We start from the raw sequence: 17,454 nt of genomic DNA on the forward strand, positions 1-17,454 counted from the left end.
GGTGAAATGCTGTCTCTACTAAAAATACAAAAATTAGCTGGGCATGGTGGCAAGCACCTGTAATCCCAGCTACTTGGGAGGCCGAGGCAGGAGAATTGCTTGAACTGGGGAGGCAGAGGTTGTAGTGAGCTGAGATCCCGCCACTGTACTCCAGCCTGGGAGACAGAACTATACTACATCTCAAAAAGAAGAAGAGAAAGAAAGAAAACTCACACACACACACACACACACACACACACACACACACACACACACATTCTAAATTTGGCAAGTATTTAAGACATTGAAATGTATTCCTATTATTCCAATATTTTCATTTGGTAAATTAATCTACTTAAATAGAGATGGGTACTCACACTGAATGATAAGCATATTGATCCACCACTGTTTTTAACCATGTATATTTGGTTTTACTATACTTTTAATACTAGCGTATTCATTAAATAAGTCAAGATAGAAGTCTACACAGAAATACCATGAAACCTTAAAAAATGTTTTTTAAAAAGTTACATATATACTTATTTAATAGGAAAAATATTTTCAATAAAATGTTAAATTAAAACTTGAGATACGTGCATAGATAAACTAATTATATGTGCATCATTGTTACGGATGGTTATGTTTGTCAGAGGAGAATCATAACTGTTCAGATTCTTTTTCGTTTTTGCTTTTTTTGGTGGGGGATAGAGTCTCACTCTGTCACCTAGGCTGCAATCTCTGCTCACTGCAACCTCCATCTCACGGGTTCAAGTGATTCTTCTGTCTCAGCCTCCTGAGTAGGTGGGACTGTAGGTACCCGCCACCACATTGGGCTAATTTTTGTATTTTTAGTAGAGACAAGGTTTCACCATATTGGCTAAGCCAGTCCTGAACTCCTGACCTCATGATCTGCCCACCTCGGCCTCTCCAAATTGCTGGGATTATAGGTGGGAGCCACCCCGCCCAGCCTGTGTGTTCAGATTCTTAAGTAACATGTATTTCTTTTCTGATATTTTCAAAATTAGTATGCTATTGTACAACATAAAGCTAATCAATAAAATAAGCAAATTTAGGTAATAGTAAAATCTGGCTTACATCTGTAATATGGCAGGTGCTGATTATTAAAGAATATTATCAGCTGGGCACAGTGGCTCACACCTGTAATTCCAGCCCTTTGGAAGGCCAACATGGGCAAATCATGAGATCAGGAGTTACAGACCAGCCTGGCCAATATGCTGAAACCCCCTCTCTACTTAAAAATACAAAAATTAGCTGGTTATGGTAATGCACGCCTGTAATCCCAGCTACTCAGGAGGCTGAGGCAGGAGAATTGCTTGAACCTGGGAAGTGGAGATTGCAATAAGACAAGATCATGCCATTTTACTCCAGCCTGGACAACAGAGAAAGATTCCATCTCAAAAACCAACTAAACAAACAAACAAAAAAACCCGAATATTGTCAAACATCTAGTCCTTACAAAAAATAAGAAAACAAATATTTGTTAATTTTTATAAAGTTTGTGCTACCAATAAAACCTACAGATTCCTTTTATGTTGCCAAGAAAGACACCTTGAGTACATAAACGCTATGTGTTTCTAGGAAAAAGAAGTATGCAAAAAAATGTAAGTCAATTTTGTACATAATCAATTGGAAATGAAATGATTCTAGCCCTTTTTTCTTTGGAGTTACTCTAGGTGGGTGCTTTCCATAACATGTTATTAAAGCCTCTTTAGGCAGTTAAAAATGGATTAAGAGCAAAGGGCATATTGATTAAAATATAATCTATATTATTATAACTAAATGGTGGTTTTGCCTACAGGTAGGAAGTACTTGGAGGGACGCTTTTGACAGCCTATAGTTCACTTAGGTGTTCCACACAGAGCCTAGTTTCTGCTTAATTACTGAGGAGAGGTATGTGTATCCAATTACCATCTTTTAAAAAGATGTTGTCTCAGAGAGGGAAAAATATTTTTTACTTACTTTTAGTAATTTTCCTAAGGAATCAATGTAAGGTGGTGTTTTTTTGTAAGTAGATCCATAACATATGACCTAAAACATTATTTAGAAGTTTAAAAGGAAAATATTAGTTACAAATATATCATTTTTTTAAAAAAAACCTATAACTCAAGTAGTGAAATTAATTGCTTTCTTATTGTTTCACTAGCTAAATCTTATGGTGTTTTGTAGCCATTTTTATGGTGAAAAATAGGAAGGACTTCCAGATGATGATATAAAAGTGGTATGGTCTAACCTCACTTTTCTTTCAGAATTCCAGGTCACAGGTGTGCCTGTGCTCAAACACATACACACACACACGCAAACACACACACACACACACACACACACACACTCACTCTCCTGGGTTTGACAACCTAATCTTGGAAATTGAAATATTAAGATGTCATGACCATCCTACTTTTTTATATATCACACAAAATAAAAACATATTGAAAATTAAACATTATAGTGTTTGAGGCACACAATGAGATGGAGCTGGAAATTTTTGAAAAAATAACTATGCATCTTAGAATTGATGAAAGTTGCTAATTCACGATATGAAAGTAGTTGCATATTTTAAAATGTCAATAATGGAGGCAATCTATATTTTTAAGACTCCATGTTCTCTTTCATTAAATAATGATAGCTAACATCTATTGAATATTTACTCTGTGACTGGCAGCCTTCCTAAAGGTATTTAAGAATGCCAATATCCACTCATAATTTAGCATGTTTGCTTTGGCATTTTTTACAAATGTTAACTTTAATTATTAAATTACTAAAATCATTTAATAATTTTGATTATTATAAAACTATATAAAAATTTGGAAAAATCCTTGGCCTTTGAATAAAGATATTTTATGTGAACTAAAACTAAAACTATATAAGAAAATTGGGGTAAGTGAACTAAAATTATAATTGTTCTATGCTAGGGTTATACTTTTTTTTCTTAATTTTCCAACTACTTCACAAAAAATCTGTAATTTGTTTTATAATTTCAAATCAGCAAGCAAATTTAAAATACTAAAATGCTGTGCAAACATTTTGGTGCATAATTGCGTACCATTTTACAAGGTTAAATTTAATACCAAGAACTGCCTCTTTCATACAAATATTAAAAAGTATTCAGAGGTTAATTTGTGTAATTAAATAAGAAAATGTGTTTCTCTTTTGAATTCTTTACAGATGTAAGAAGTCCAATTCTATTGGTGTTAGACACTTACTCCTTAAAATGGCAAAAATAAAAGCAAATTATTAAAATAATCATTTGACCTGCCAGATGCCAACAATACCAACACAGCCAGCCTTCCTTTTGGCAAATATGGCCATCCATGCCACATTAATCTCTTACTTCTTTAAAAGTTTATCAAGTTCTAAAAGAGTTTAACTTACTCAGGTGCTAGAACCGTGAAGTGATCAGCCCTCACCACTATGCAATATATTCGTGTAACAAAATTGCACTTGTACCCCTTAAATGTATACAAATAAAAATAAATAAATAAAAACAAAATAGTGCAAATTGTGGCCATATCAATTAACTAACCTCTAACATTTTTTAAAACAAAAAATTAAATGGAGAAAAATGTGGTTTGGATGTCCTTGTAAATTCATTATAACTTCAGTGCTGTCTATCTGTAGATAAAAGGGAAAAAAGTTCACCAGATATAGCACCAACTTCTACTTATTCAATTCTTAAGTGTAATTTAGTGTCCAAAGTAAACATATGAAAGCAAAGAGCAAATGTTACTAATGCAGTATTTTTTTCTTATTTTTCCAAGACCTTTTCTCTGTTGATATGTAATTCATGTCTATCATCCTAGTTACATTTAATTTAATATTCAGCACTACTCGCCATAATTTTGCAAAATTATAATCAATATGAAGCTAATTTAGGAACAGCAATGATAATTCTACCAATCAGATTTCTGATAGGAAATAGCTTGCACACTCAAATTAAGATATTTCAGTGAAAGTTCCTTACAAAGATATAACCAGGATTTAGGGAGCCATAAATGAGAATGCAGGACCTGGGGCTAGTAAGAGAAAAAGTGTTGTTACCACTTCTAGTACAGAAGGTAGTAAAGGGAAAAGCCATTCTGGTGGGCAGCGTCTGTTATGTTTCATGGCTAGAAAGTAGACAAGAAATATTCCAAACCTTTAGCTGAGGAATCCAGCCAGTCTGAGACGAACAAACCAATAAACGTGGGGAGTAGACACCCTAATTTCACTTTTTCTTTCTTATTAACTGCTGCTGTGGCTTCCCAATGGCCAAATAAGGGACTGAAGTCTATTGTTCTAGTTTTTACAGGTCAACTTCCGGGAAAGAAAACAGCATAAAAAGAGGCAAACACGTAGATGAATCTGGAAACCATCATTCTCAGCAAACTGTCACAAGAACAGAAAACCAAAAACCACATGTTCTCACGCATAGGTGGATGTCAAACAATGAGAAGACATGGACACAGCAATGGGAACATCACACACTGGGGTGTGTTGTGGGGCATGGAGCTAGGGGAGGGATAGCAGGGTGTAGGGAATGATAACATTGGGAGAAATGTCTGATGTAGGTGACGGGGGGTGGGTGATGGAGGCAGCAAACCACCATGACATGTGTGTACCTACATAGCAATCCTGCATGTTCTGCACATGTAACCCAGAACTTAAAGTATAAAAAAAATCTTAAAAGGAAAGATCAGTACAGGTAATGCTTTTATGTAAACTGCAGACAGTAATACCTACTTGAGGGATCATTGTGAGGATAAAATGAGATAATGCTTGTACATAGTAAGAGCTTAATAAAGCTTTAGTTTCATGGTTTTAAAATGAAAAAAAAAAAAGGCAAACAAAAGAGAGCTAGCTGAACAACTAAATATAATGAATATAATAGAAATTGTGGTTCTGAATTAGTGTCTCTGACACATCACATGCAGACATGGTTTTAATGCTTGACCCAATGTATAAGCCAAATATTTACAGAAAAGGCGAAGATCGTAAACCACAGAATCATTCAACTTACCAAATTAGAGACTGAGAGACCTCCCATGTTAAAGTGATTCTCTATAAGCCTTGATGGCTCATCCTGAATTGTTACTGTGTCTAGATTTTTAAAATATTACTACTTTGTTAATTATTTTGATTTTACAAATGCCCCTATGATAAACAGTGATCCATATGAGTGAACATCATACAAGCAGTTAGAAGTTATATTTTAAGTCTGAAAATGGCTACATTCAAAACTTTTTACTGGGAGATAAAATAAATATCCCCCAAACATTTCTTAGATTATTTATGTTTATGTGAAGTCATGACTAATAGGAAAACAGAAAAGTTAATTAAACAATAAATTATTTGGCCCTCAAGCCACCAATCCATTTGAAGTTTCCTGATCCCTTTCCATAGACCCTAATATCTTCAAAGGCCTGAGCAAGGTGCATGGTAGGAAAACTTTAATCCGTGGGTTTTAGTAAATGCAGCTATAGGTAATTACAAGAAACTGTGTCCCAAAGAAGTTTTAGAATATCAGACTTGGGGAAAATACACTCAACTCAATCTTCGGATCCATATGAGTTAGTGGAAGAAAAGAATCAAACAGCAAATAAATGAGAACCTATTCTGGGTTTGCAGAAAATGAAGATAGAGGGAAGGGAAATGTGGAACAACTATTAAATCTCTGTTCAAACTCCTAAAACAGTTGCTTAGGGTTTTCTAACTTCTATTGTGTGCATTTATTAGGAATTTAAAGACAGTAGAAAAGGCTTTTACTTTCTTATAAATAATTTAATCAGTAACTATTCATTGATCGAGTAGTTACAAGCAATTTTTTAGACATGTGTGCATACATGTGTTCTTATTGCTTAAGAATGTATAATGTACAGTCTTACAATTTAACTCAGATTTTGTGAGAATGTTAGCTTATATGGGGTTATATTTTATTTGACTTATTTGTGTTGTATATGTCTAAGGTCGCATGCATAAATGTTTATCATACAGCCCTAATTGATATATACTGCAGGCACATAATACACTAAAGTAGCCAAGAGTAAAGGGGTGTGTGTGTGTGTGTGTGTGTGTGTGTGTGTGTGTGTGTGGTGTAGCATACACATACATAGATACTTCTAATTATTTTTTTAATTGATTATATATAATTATGAAGCCTATATATAAATGTCATGATTCATTTGGTATAAAGTTTTTGGTTTCTTCCTCCAATGATTTTGAAATGGTTTATAACAGGATATTCTATTCCATTTTTTACATTTTTATTTCAGGAACAAAACATTTTATCAAAGGTAGTATTAAAGTTGTCTCAGTAATATCAGAGTACTCAAATCTAGTAATTAGTTCTATTAATGCTTAGTACTTAAGTCTATTAATTAAAGTCATTAGTAAAAAACTGAATAATAAATTATTTGTGAAGAGTTAGGAAGCAAAAGAAGTAACCAAGTTAATTGTCCTGACCTCAAGGGGGTGTGACTCTGAAGAAGTGATGAGACATATATATGGTTATCCTACCATTTTAAATACTATGTTAGGTACTGGAAATACACGGCACAATGAAACAAAAATAATCCCTTCTCCTATATTTACCATGTATTGGCAAAGAATATTGACAGTTTTTTCAAGAAGTTTGAATAGGTAAAGAGAGGCTAATTTGGGGAAAAACACATGAAAAGACTGAAATGAGGGGGAATCGTTTTGTTTAGATTTTAGTTGTTTAGATGTTTCCAGGATTAGAGAAACATGTTTGGTTTTAGTATGCATGAAAGGAACCAGGGAAATGGAGAAATGCAAATTTAGATATGAATAACTGATTCAGTAAAATTGGTAAAGTAATGAAAGTGTTGTAATTAAAATTTAATATGAGGGATTATTTTGGAGGAAAATAAATGGAATATAGGTAAAAATAGAGAGGTATTTTAAGGTCTAAAGAAGAAACATTCAGTGATGTGCACATTAAATGGTCTCATCATTTTATAAACCAGAAGGCTAATTCATTTGAAACTAAGGAAGTCAGGGCAAGGTTTGAGCCCAGGGTGAATAGAGATTTTTAAAAATGCACAAAAAGTTGGAGCATTTTAAGTGGTCACATCCTACTCACGACTTGATGGGGTCAGAGATCATAGTCCTGTTGAATATCTAAGAGGTATGACTAAACGGACATGATTCTTACCTGCATGGAAAATTTGATCTAGCAAAAGGTACATCCAATAATCAATTATACAAATAAATATTAACTGGTCAACTGGCAAGAAAGTTATGTCAGGGGATAGATTTCATAGAGAACTAGAGGGTTGGAGAGAATTCAGTGACTGACTTTGGATTCTGAGTGGCAAATAAAGCTAAGTGTAAGTGTCCGATAGACCAGAGCGATAAAGAAAGATAAAGGAGGGGTACATTACGAGTTCAGTAGGAGTCAGAAAGTGGAATAAGCGAAAATACATGCAACTTCAGTTGGAAAGCAGGCTTTCAGTGTTTTACTAGAAGCAGAGCAGCTACAAAAGACAAACTGACTCCAGGCAAAACTGTAATTTAGAGGAGAAATGGAGCCCTGACACGTGTGTGTGCAGCAACCCCACGCTTACCAGGGAGAGCTTGGTTTATGCCACATATCCAGCAATTAACCATATTAATTCACAAACATGGACTATTCCAAGGCAGTATAAGTCATAGAGGAAACCACATTTCTTTCCACTTTTGTTTAAAGCTATTAATGTTGTACTCACGTACATTCAGTGTATTAGATGATGTTCCAGCTTATTTGGCCCCTCTCTCGTTGGGTGACCATGCAGCCTCGTATTAAAGAGAACCATTTCTAGAAAAGAGATAAAATTAAAACATGGCATTACATTTAAGGAAGTTAGAAAATAGCCCAGGCAAAGTTATTTGAAATTAAAACTGACCTAATGGAATAACCTATGGGGAATAATTTATATTTCTCTACACTATGTTTATCCAAGTGTATATTCATTTTATATTATGTCATGCTGGAGGCTTTTCCCAGAATATAAAAGGCTTTTTGCAAGATGATGGTAAGCACAATGTTTGGTTCTGCGAAAAATCTCACTTTATCAAATGTGTCTTTCTACTGGCTTGTTGAGCAAGATTTTTAACAAAGGAAAAAAGGTATATCTGGTGCTATTTATCCCTGCTTCCTTTGCCTGGTCTATTTTTGTGAAATGAGTTTATTCCCCATTTAAATATACTGTGACTTTTCATGCCTGCATATCATTTTCCATTCTATCTTATCCACTTTAAATGTCATTATTCTTTTGTCTACTATTTCTCATCCACAAACTCATAGTTTTCTTTAATACCCAGCTCAAATACGACCTTTTCCCCCTGAAGCTGCCAATCAAAATTAATCTCTACCTCATCTGTAATCCCACAGACCTTTGTTTGTCACATATTATGAGATTTATAACCGGTGTTCCTAATTCTATCTCCTTGCCTTTGCGCTCTGAGGCAGGAAAAATGTTTTATCTGCATGTGCATGTGTGTGCACTCATGTGTTTACTTTCTTTAATCACCACCTGCCTTACTCAAATAATAGATATTCAGACACTACTTTCAATTGCTCCTTATTCTATTCTGGAGTAAATTAGATTTAGTTAGCACTGCTATAGTTTACACTATAATAATTTAATATTTCTTTCCAACTAAGACACTTTTTTTTTTTTTCATTTGGCTTCCAAAGGACCATTCTCTCTAGTCTTCCCACGATGGGTCAAACTTTCTTAGTCTCCTCTAAAGTTTCCTTCTAATTTTTTGTAATAATAACGGCTTATCTGTTGACCATCTCCTACTTCCTATTAGACTAACTCCCATCAAGGTCTAATCCAGGTTTATAACTTTAAATACCATTTATACACCTGGAATTGACAAATTTATATCTTAGCCCAGCCAACTCTCTACTTGATATACACATTTAGAGTGGTAATAAATTATTTAAATGTAGAATATTCCAAAGTGAGCTCCCTGTCACCACCAATTTTTCTCTTCCTGCCATTTTTTCACAGGTCAGATCAACAGGCCACCATTTCCTTACTCAAAAATACTAACATGTGACTTACACCTTGACTATTCTTTCCCTCCTTAATTTTGGTTCAAATCACTTGTTACCATCTAGTATACAACAGCTTTGACAAACAGAATTTTTAAAATTGTTATTTTCCTTCCAGTAGGCAAGGAAACCCCATAAGGGTGGGGATTTCCTTTTTTTTTTTTTTCCACTGCTGTACTCCTTGGTTCCCTGAATAACAAAATACATTCAAAATAGGTATGTAGTAGGGGCTTAAATATTTTATTGATAAAAGAAGTGAAATTAGATTACTAAATAATTTACCAATATTATTGGGTTCAAAATTCATTGCCTTTACAGCTTCCTTAACTAAGATGCAGAGGAAAATCTTGCGCCTTTATTATTGTTTTCATCTGTGTCTGTCCTGACCAAAGAGAGCCATGTCTGCTTAATATAGTCATATACTGCACATGATGTTTCAGTCAACAACAGATCACTTACATGACAGTGGTCTTACAAGATTATAATATCACATGTTCACTTTACACTTTTTATGATTAGGTATTTTTAGATATATAAATACTTAGCACTGTGTTACAACTTCCTATATATTTCAGTACAGTAACATGCTGCACGGGTGTGTAGCCTAGGAGCAATGAGCTTTACCACATAGCCCAGGTGTATAGTAGGGTATACAATAAAGGTCTGCATAAGTACACCATATGATGTTCTTAAGAGAATGAAATTGCCTAATGACACATATGTTTAGAATGTATTCCCAAGAGAAGTCATTCTATTGGAGCAGAAAAGTATATAGGGTGGTTTACTCTTTCAGATAGCTTAGAAAGTCACAAGATAAATGAATTTATTCTTTTGATTTAAGAAAATCTAGGTTCTAATTCTTGTTTCACTGTGTTTAGTGATGTAACTTCATTCTGAGTCTCAGGTCCTCAGCTATAAACTAGAATAATAACGTATTCTCAATCACTCTTAAAAGGGAGCTGAGTAAATAAAATTGGACTATCAGTAAAAGTGTGATCAGAGTACTAAAAGCTACTAAGTAAAACATGCCAAATTGTATGGATAACATAGTTTAAAACTTACCTGAGTTCTGAGAAAAAATGTGTATTGGCATGCAGATGAGCTGCAGTGATTCTAGATATTATAATTAGTTTATGGTGGACCCAGTATTAACGTTGTGTTTTTTGATTTGTAAAGTAGGTCATTTTTCACCATAATAAGTATTATTAACACCTAAAAATAGGTAATTTATATTTGCCTGATTTACAGATCCTAGGAAATATGTCACATACTACTAATCAAATTAATAATGGCAACAATAGTATCTAACACTTTCAAGCACTTACTATACATCAGACACTACACTAATTACTAACATCATATTTTATTTTATTCTCAGTGCTTTGTAGATGCAGCTATAATCATGTCCATTAAAAAAATAGAAAATAGGGAGAGAAAGATTAAATGATTTAAATAAGGACACAAAGCCAGTAATGATGAAACTGCGATGCCAACCTAGGAAGCTTTGTAACACAAAAACAAATTCTAATTTGAAATTAGAATTATATAATCTGGAGTTAATACAGCAGAGTTCTAAGAAGGCAATCACACTTAACTGAGAAAGTCTGGAGAGCATCTGGAAGACTAATGATGAATTAAACACAAAGTAACTGTCTAACATTGTCAGTGGGTTTATGTTCATTGCTGTGCTATTCGCAATAGCAAAGATGTGGAATCAACCCAGGGGCCTAACAATGGCAGACTGCATAAAGAAAATGTAGTACGTAAATATCCAATGGTAGACTGGATAAATAAAATGTGGCAGATATAAATGTGGAATATTATGAAACCATAAATAATAATGAAACAATGTCATTTGCAGCAGCCTGGATGCAGTTTGAGGACATAATCCTAAGTGAATCAACACAGGAACAGAAAACTCCACATTCTCACTTGTAAGTGTGAGCTAAACATTGAGCACACAGAAACAAAAATATTTGAACAACAGATGCTGCCATCTACTAGAGTGGGGAGGGAGGGCGAGAGATGCTTGAAAAAGTACCTATCAGGTCCTATGCTAATTACCTGGATAATGGGATTCATACCCCAAACCTCAGCCTCACACCAGATTCCCATGTAATAAATATGCACATGCACCTCCATGTCTAAAATAATAAAAGTTGAAATAAAAAAAAGCGGAACAACTAATACTAGGGTACTCGTCTTTAGGACACCACCACTTTATTGCATAACTCTTTAGTTGTATTCTCTCCAGTAATTCACTGTGTGTGTGTGTGTGTGTGTGTGTGTGTGTGTGTGTGTAGGGTGGTTGTTTTTGTCTTTTATGAGACTGAGTCTCCCTGGCTGGAATGAAGTGGCATGATCATGGCTTACTGAAGTCTTGAACTCCTGTGTTCAGGCAATTCTCCCACCTCAGCCTGCTGAGTAGCTGGGACTGAGGCACATGCCACCATGCCTAGCTTTTTTTGTTTGTTTGTGGAGACAGGTCTCCATGTTTCCAGGCTTGTCTTAAACTCTGTGTTCAAGTGATCCTCCTGCCATTGTCCCTGAAAGTGCTGGAATTACAAGTGTGAGCCACTGCACCCAGCCTGCTCTTCTTTGCCATTGCTTCTGTGAACTGATTCATTGCAATGTTGGCAAGTAATAGCAGTAATTCACTCTGTGATTACCAAGAGCCAGTAAAATAGTTATGACAAATATCAATCTAATTGGAAGCACCACTGCTTGAAGTCATTTAAAAAGCAATCACTTGATAATGTTCTTTCAGTTGTTATCCTGCATTGGCAGAAAGGGGCAAAGATGAATGAACAGGCACATGTCTTCCTCCAGTTCTGACAGTTTCCTCCTGATAAACAGCCATTCTGGTGGGAAAAAAGAAAAAAACAGTAATCTCCCTCTGACCTTTCTGTTTGGATGAGTGCACCACAATGATTCCGTACTGTCACAGAGAAAAGATCCGAGCAAGGGGGGAAGAATCCTATGGATAATTCACTGTACTTGATAATATACTGAGGAACAGCTCTAAAACATGCCTATCCTACACCAAGTAGAGACATTGTACAAACAACAATAATAACAATACAATGGCAGTAAGTGTATGTGTTCAACACATACTATGTGTCCAATATTATGGTAAACACATAATATAATTTATTTTGATTCAGAGTTGTATAAATGAATTTGAAAATACCATTCGTTAGTTTTAACAACCTGCTGCCTCTTCTTAAATAGATAAACACAACATTCCTAAAAGTATGGTATAGCTGAGTGAGACTTGACCACATTAAGGCACAAGGGAGTGAAGTGATTGGTTCAGATCACAGCTGAAAAACTTTCATCTGACACTCTACCATTCTTCTCAGAACACTACTCAAGTTCCCACAACTCCCTTGATGTCTGTGTCTTTAACCTCAAATGAAGGGAATTATTTAATTGCATGAATTACAAGCTCTTCTCAAACTAGAGAATGCTACAATGTAACGGTTCTATCTTGCAAATGTCTGCTTTTAGATACCACCTGGAATTGATAACATTCTACATTTCTATTGCAGATGAGTGGGTGAGTGGCCACACAGGACTGGGACAAATAGAAGAATATTATCCAGATATTAAAATGGTATTTATATAATTATATAATGTTATAGAAATGTTTATAATAGTGAATGAATAAAAGGAAATTCTAAAATAACAATTATTCTGTGATGATATATATGTCCATGTACAAAAACTAGGTGGAAGAACATGGAATAATTTTCTCATGATTTGTTTACTATGGGGTAAGTCTAAATGATGCTTTTATATTGAGCATTAGTGTATCCACAAAGTTGTTTATGATATGAATTTTGAATGATATTTAATTTAAAAAACAGGTGGCACAATGACACTTCTGAAATTCAAAGAGATGCGCTGGTTTTAGTGCTCAGGTAAAATGGCTAAAATTATCTCTTCAATGTTTGTTATAAATGACTCTTAAGAGCTACTTTTAAATCATTATATGTTCTTTGCATAACTATCAATCCTAGCACATACACCAGTTAGTAATTAATCCTTCAATATTCATATTTTCCTCAGAAATCAACTTACTGTAAATGATGAATGGCTTAAAAAATAAAAATTACAAGCCGGGCGCGGTGGCTCAAGCCTGTAATCCCAGCACTTTGGGAGGCTGAGGCGGGTGGATCACAAGGTCAAGAGATCGAGACCATCCTGGTCAACATAGTGAAACCCCGTCTCTACTAAAAATACAAAAAAAATAACTGGGCATGGTGGTGCGTGCCTGTAATCCCAGCTACTCAGGAGGCTGAGGCAGGAGAATTGCCTGAACCCAGGAGGCGGAGGTTGCGGTGAGCCGAGATCGGGCCATTGCACTCCAGCCTGGGTAACAAGAGCGAAACTCCGTCTCAAAAAAAAAAAAATAAATAAAAATAAAAAAAAATAAAAAAAATAAAAAAAATAAAAATTACCCAAATTCATTCATTCATCTATTCATTCAAGACGCAGTAGTTAACTGCCCACACAGTTTTAGTCACTCTTTTGGGACATGGGGATTCAACAGAAACTAGACACTTTGTATCTAGCTTTGAACCTGTAACAGTCCAGAGTTTAAGGTGAACTCTGTGTAAAAAGGGCTTAAGAAGGGATTGAAGCCAGTTTGTTTCCTTTGTCCTCACTGAAAATACGGCAAAGTGAAGATGGTTGCTGAGCCTTTGTCCCTGCGGCATCTCCCCAGGCAAAAGTTTCCAGAATACAGTATGTTGCAGAAAATAATTTGGAAGTAGTCCAACTCAGTTTCCTTCATTCAATTACCTGTCATCAAATCATTTGTTTTAGCAGACAGATATCATTGTGATGACAGGGATTTATTTCGTCCCTGTATTCCCAGCACCAAGGACAACACCTGCACTCTGTCCATGAAGGTCCAATCAGAGTTCAGTTCACATAAACAAGTGCTAGATTGCCATGTAACAAACTTGAGTACAATTTGCTTCTACCTCTCAAGGACATTCGTCTACTTGGCTAATTATAGTCATTTACAAAGCACCTTCTATATGCCAGACATATAATACCTGCAATTATTTTAATCTCATGCTGTCACAATGTCACCCCTTTATACTTCACCTCTTTGTGCTTCGGTTTCCTCATCCATGAAACTGTGATAGTGATAGTACCTAAATAATGCGCTTGCTGAGAGAATTTAATTCTTAGAATAAAGTGCTCATGAAAAAGCCTAGACATGTGGCATGTACCAAATAAGTTTCGAATAGTATATTATTAAAGTTCATGGTAACATTTTGAAGAATATTGTACCATCTTCATTTTACCAAGTAGGAAACAATGTATGATAGCTAAGAAATTTGACCAAATGCCCATATTGCTGAACCACTGAATTTAGAGATGTTTCTTCACTCGGCTCTTCCTCTCCATTTTCTTGCTTCTATTCTTAGATAAGATCCTAACCACTTTCTCATTGGACTTTGTCAGTAACTTACTTCAGATCTCCCCCTCCTAGTTTTATCCATTATCCTTTACATTATCTGCACATTCTGGTTTTGACACACTTTTCAAACAAATATGAAACTACATTATTTCATCTATGTTAAAACTGAGTAGCTCCCTATTGCCTCCAGAATAACTACAAAGTTCTTATAAGAACATTCTGTGCTTTTCCTATTAAACAGATTTCTCTGATGCTCAAACTTTAGTCAAGACTCTAGGCAACTGAAATAAGATTACATAGTCCAAAATCACGTAAATCTGGATTCAGATCCAGTTACTAGTTATGCAATCACCTCATTATTTTACTTATTTAATTCTTAGCATCTTATCTGGGGAATGGGGATCATGGATTTTAACACATAATTTATTACACACATAACAGATTCTTAGTAAATGATGTGTATTAGTATTATCTTGATTATTAGACTGAAAATATTTACCATTATAATTCTAAGAAGACAGAGAAGGAGAGTTTAACAGAAAATTAGTTACAAAATCTTTTTTGTTGCTGTTTTTGTTAGATACTGGTTCTGATGGCACAAGAACAACCACATAATACATTCAAAAGAACATATATGTAAAAATGCCAACAGAGATCTTAAATATATAAAATGGAGTGAGACAAAAAAACAGAACTGGCTGGAGTCAAGCATTAAAATGGCACTTCAAAATTAGATTGTTAAACCAGTGTAAGTTTGAAGAGAAAATTCAATTATAAATGAGATACTTAATTATTTTTTTGCTGCAATAAAAGATCTGAAATGATCAAGAGAAAATAATGTTAGTCATGATAATTTTTATTACTATGTAGATTAAAACAGGTTTGTAATGGCTTTGCCAGTAATAAATAGGAACATTCTATATCCCACTCCTCACTTGAAATATTAAAAGCTGGTGTCTGATTTTATAGCTGTCTAAGAATATGCTTTCCTACAAATAAATGCTCTCATATAGATTTTACGTTAAATATAGGTTAACTGACAGATTATTTTGAAGTGCTCAAAGTGATTAATCAAGGCTGTTTCATTTAGTGATGAGAGATATTCAGTGAGATTTCAAGATTTCATGTTTAGTTAAATTAAGATCTAAGCATGAAAACTCACTTGAACTCAAGAAAATATTTTGGGCATGGGGAAACTAAATGGTAATACTTTGAAATACAATCTTTGCATTAGTAACACTAAGCTAACTTCCAGCTATCTCCACATTGATTGGCAGTGCTACCTGAAAAGTAAACGTGGTTTTACCTAAGCAAACTCATTTAGATAAAATCATACTTTGAGCACTTATTTATACAAACATTTATTAAATACTTACTAAGGATCAAGCAGTATTCTAAGTGCTAAAAACGAATGAAGACAGACAATACTTTTCCTGATTCGATAGGGTTTATAATTTAATTTAGAGAAGGGGATAAAAAGAAAATCAATGTAATTATTTTGTAATAGTATGTATACAGGATAGAGAAGGTATTGGCATGGCAATGTTTGTTCACATCCATCAAGAAGCAGGCACTGAGATAGGGTTAGATATATAACACATTTATTGGCAGAAATTATTGTGGGGGATAAAAGGGCAGTGAGCAGGTGAATAAGGGAAAGCTTTAAGACTACAGTGAAAGTCTCATTTATGTGTGAAAGAGAATGGAAGGGGCAAAGTTTGGATGGAAAGAGTCTGGTCCTGCAGCACAATTCCAAGAAAGGTTTAGCTAGCCAGCCGGACATCCTTGAGCTGAAGCTGCACATTAGATGAGCCCTGTGTTTTTTAAGAATGGGACTGAGCTACTAGCAGTCATTGGCTGGAAGCAGCTCATGGGAATCAAAATCTAGCAGCAAAAGCCCCGTGGATACTGAGAGTAGCTTCTAGGTCTATCAGTCAGTTATAATCCCAGCAAGAGGTCAAATTGCATACTTCCATTGCAGTGGTCATGGGAGTGTTAGTTTTTACTTGTGGACGAGAACTTCAGAAAGTGCTGCAGTTTTCAAAGATGAATAAGTCACATATCGGACAAAGTGGGCAAGTGTATTCCAGGCATGAACTAATGTAGACTAATACAGGACAACCTGGCAATTGTGGGGACATTACAAGTAGTGCATTAGGGTTGGAGTATATACCTAAACGTGTTGGCACTCAGCATACCAGACAGGGAAGTGGGATTCAGCAAGGTGAGTTTTGCAAAGTTGTTTGTCTTTATCCTGGAGATAATGTGGGATCACTGAAGGAATTAATACTGGGCAGAGGCAGTGTGAGATCTGCACTGCAGAAAGATCCTTGAGGTAGCCTGTTCAGACAGAGCATTCCAAGAAATAAAGAAAAAGGAGGTACTAGTAATAAACAAAAGATAGCATCAGATAGACCTGGGTTCTAATCCTAACTCTAACACATACCAAGCATATGAACAGAGCTAAGTAATTTAACCCTCCATAACCCCTGTTACTAACTTTCTATACAAGCAATTATTCAACTACTTATTTCATAGTGACACAGGATCATGTGAAATAAATAGTAGTATATTTAGGAACTCAGGTGTTGAAAACAGGCATAAACCTACTCTTCTATCTTGGCCCAAATGTATGACTACAGGATTACTCTTCAGGAATCTCAGTTTTCTTAAATGCAGGGTAATGATGAAATCACATTTATCTCATGGAGTTGTTCTCTGAGGGGTGATATGTGTGAAGACTTAGCTTACTTGTGGTGCATAAAAAAGTCTAAATAACTAAAGGGTAGGTACTGTGTTAGGTGATTTAAAAACTTATAATGTTATGTTCTCACAGCATCTCGGCAGGCAGGTTATTTTCCCTCCCGCCTTAGTGTAGAGGAGCAAATTGATGCTTGAGTTTAAGTAACTGGCTCATGATCACACGAATGATTGTACTGTGCTACAATTCTCAGCTGCCTTACTTCAAAACCCATATTTT

General features: G+C 35.0%; 1 protein-coding gene across 6 annotated transcripts in view; it reads right to left on the bottom strand.

Annotated features, from left to right (window-relative positions):
- The window catches only part of LRRC4C (leucine rich repeat containing 4C), a 1,358,593-nt gene that overhangs the window by 828,973 nt on the left and 512,166 nt on the right, over positions 1–17,454 (bottom strand). For 5 of the 6 annotated variants that reach the window (XM_074401331.1, XM_074401329.1, XM_074401330.1 and 2 more), the window contains exon 3: positions 7,705–7,789. The gene's annotated coding sequence lies outside the window, so the exon portion shown is untranslated. Of the gene's footprint in view, positions 1–7,704; positions 7,790–11,786; positions 12,040–17,454 lie in introns of those variants that run through there. The other variant, XM_074401334.1, reaches the window with a different exon arrangement.

This window comes from Saimiri boliviensis, chromosome 6, assembly GCF_048565385.1.
Source record: "Saimiri boliviensis isolate mSaiBol1 chromosome 6, mSaiBol1.pri, whole genome shotgun sequence".
NCBI lineage: Eukaryota > Metazoa > Chordata > Mammalia > Primates > Cebidae > Saimiri > Saimiri boliviensis.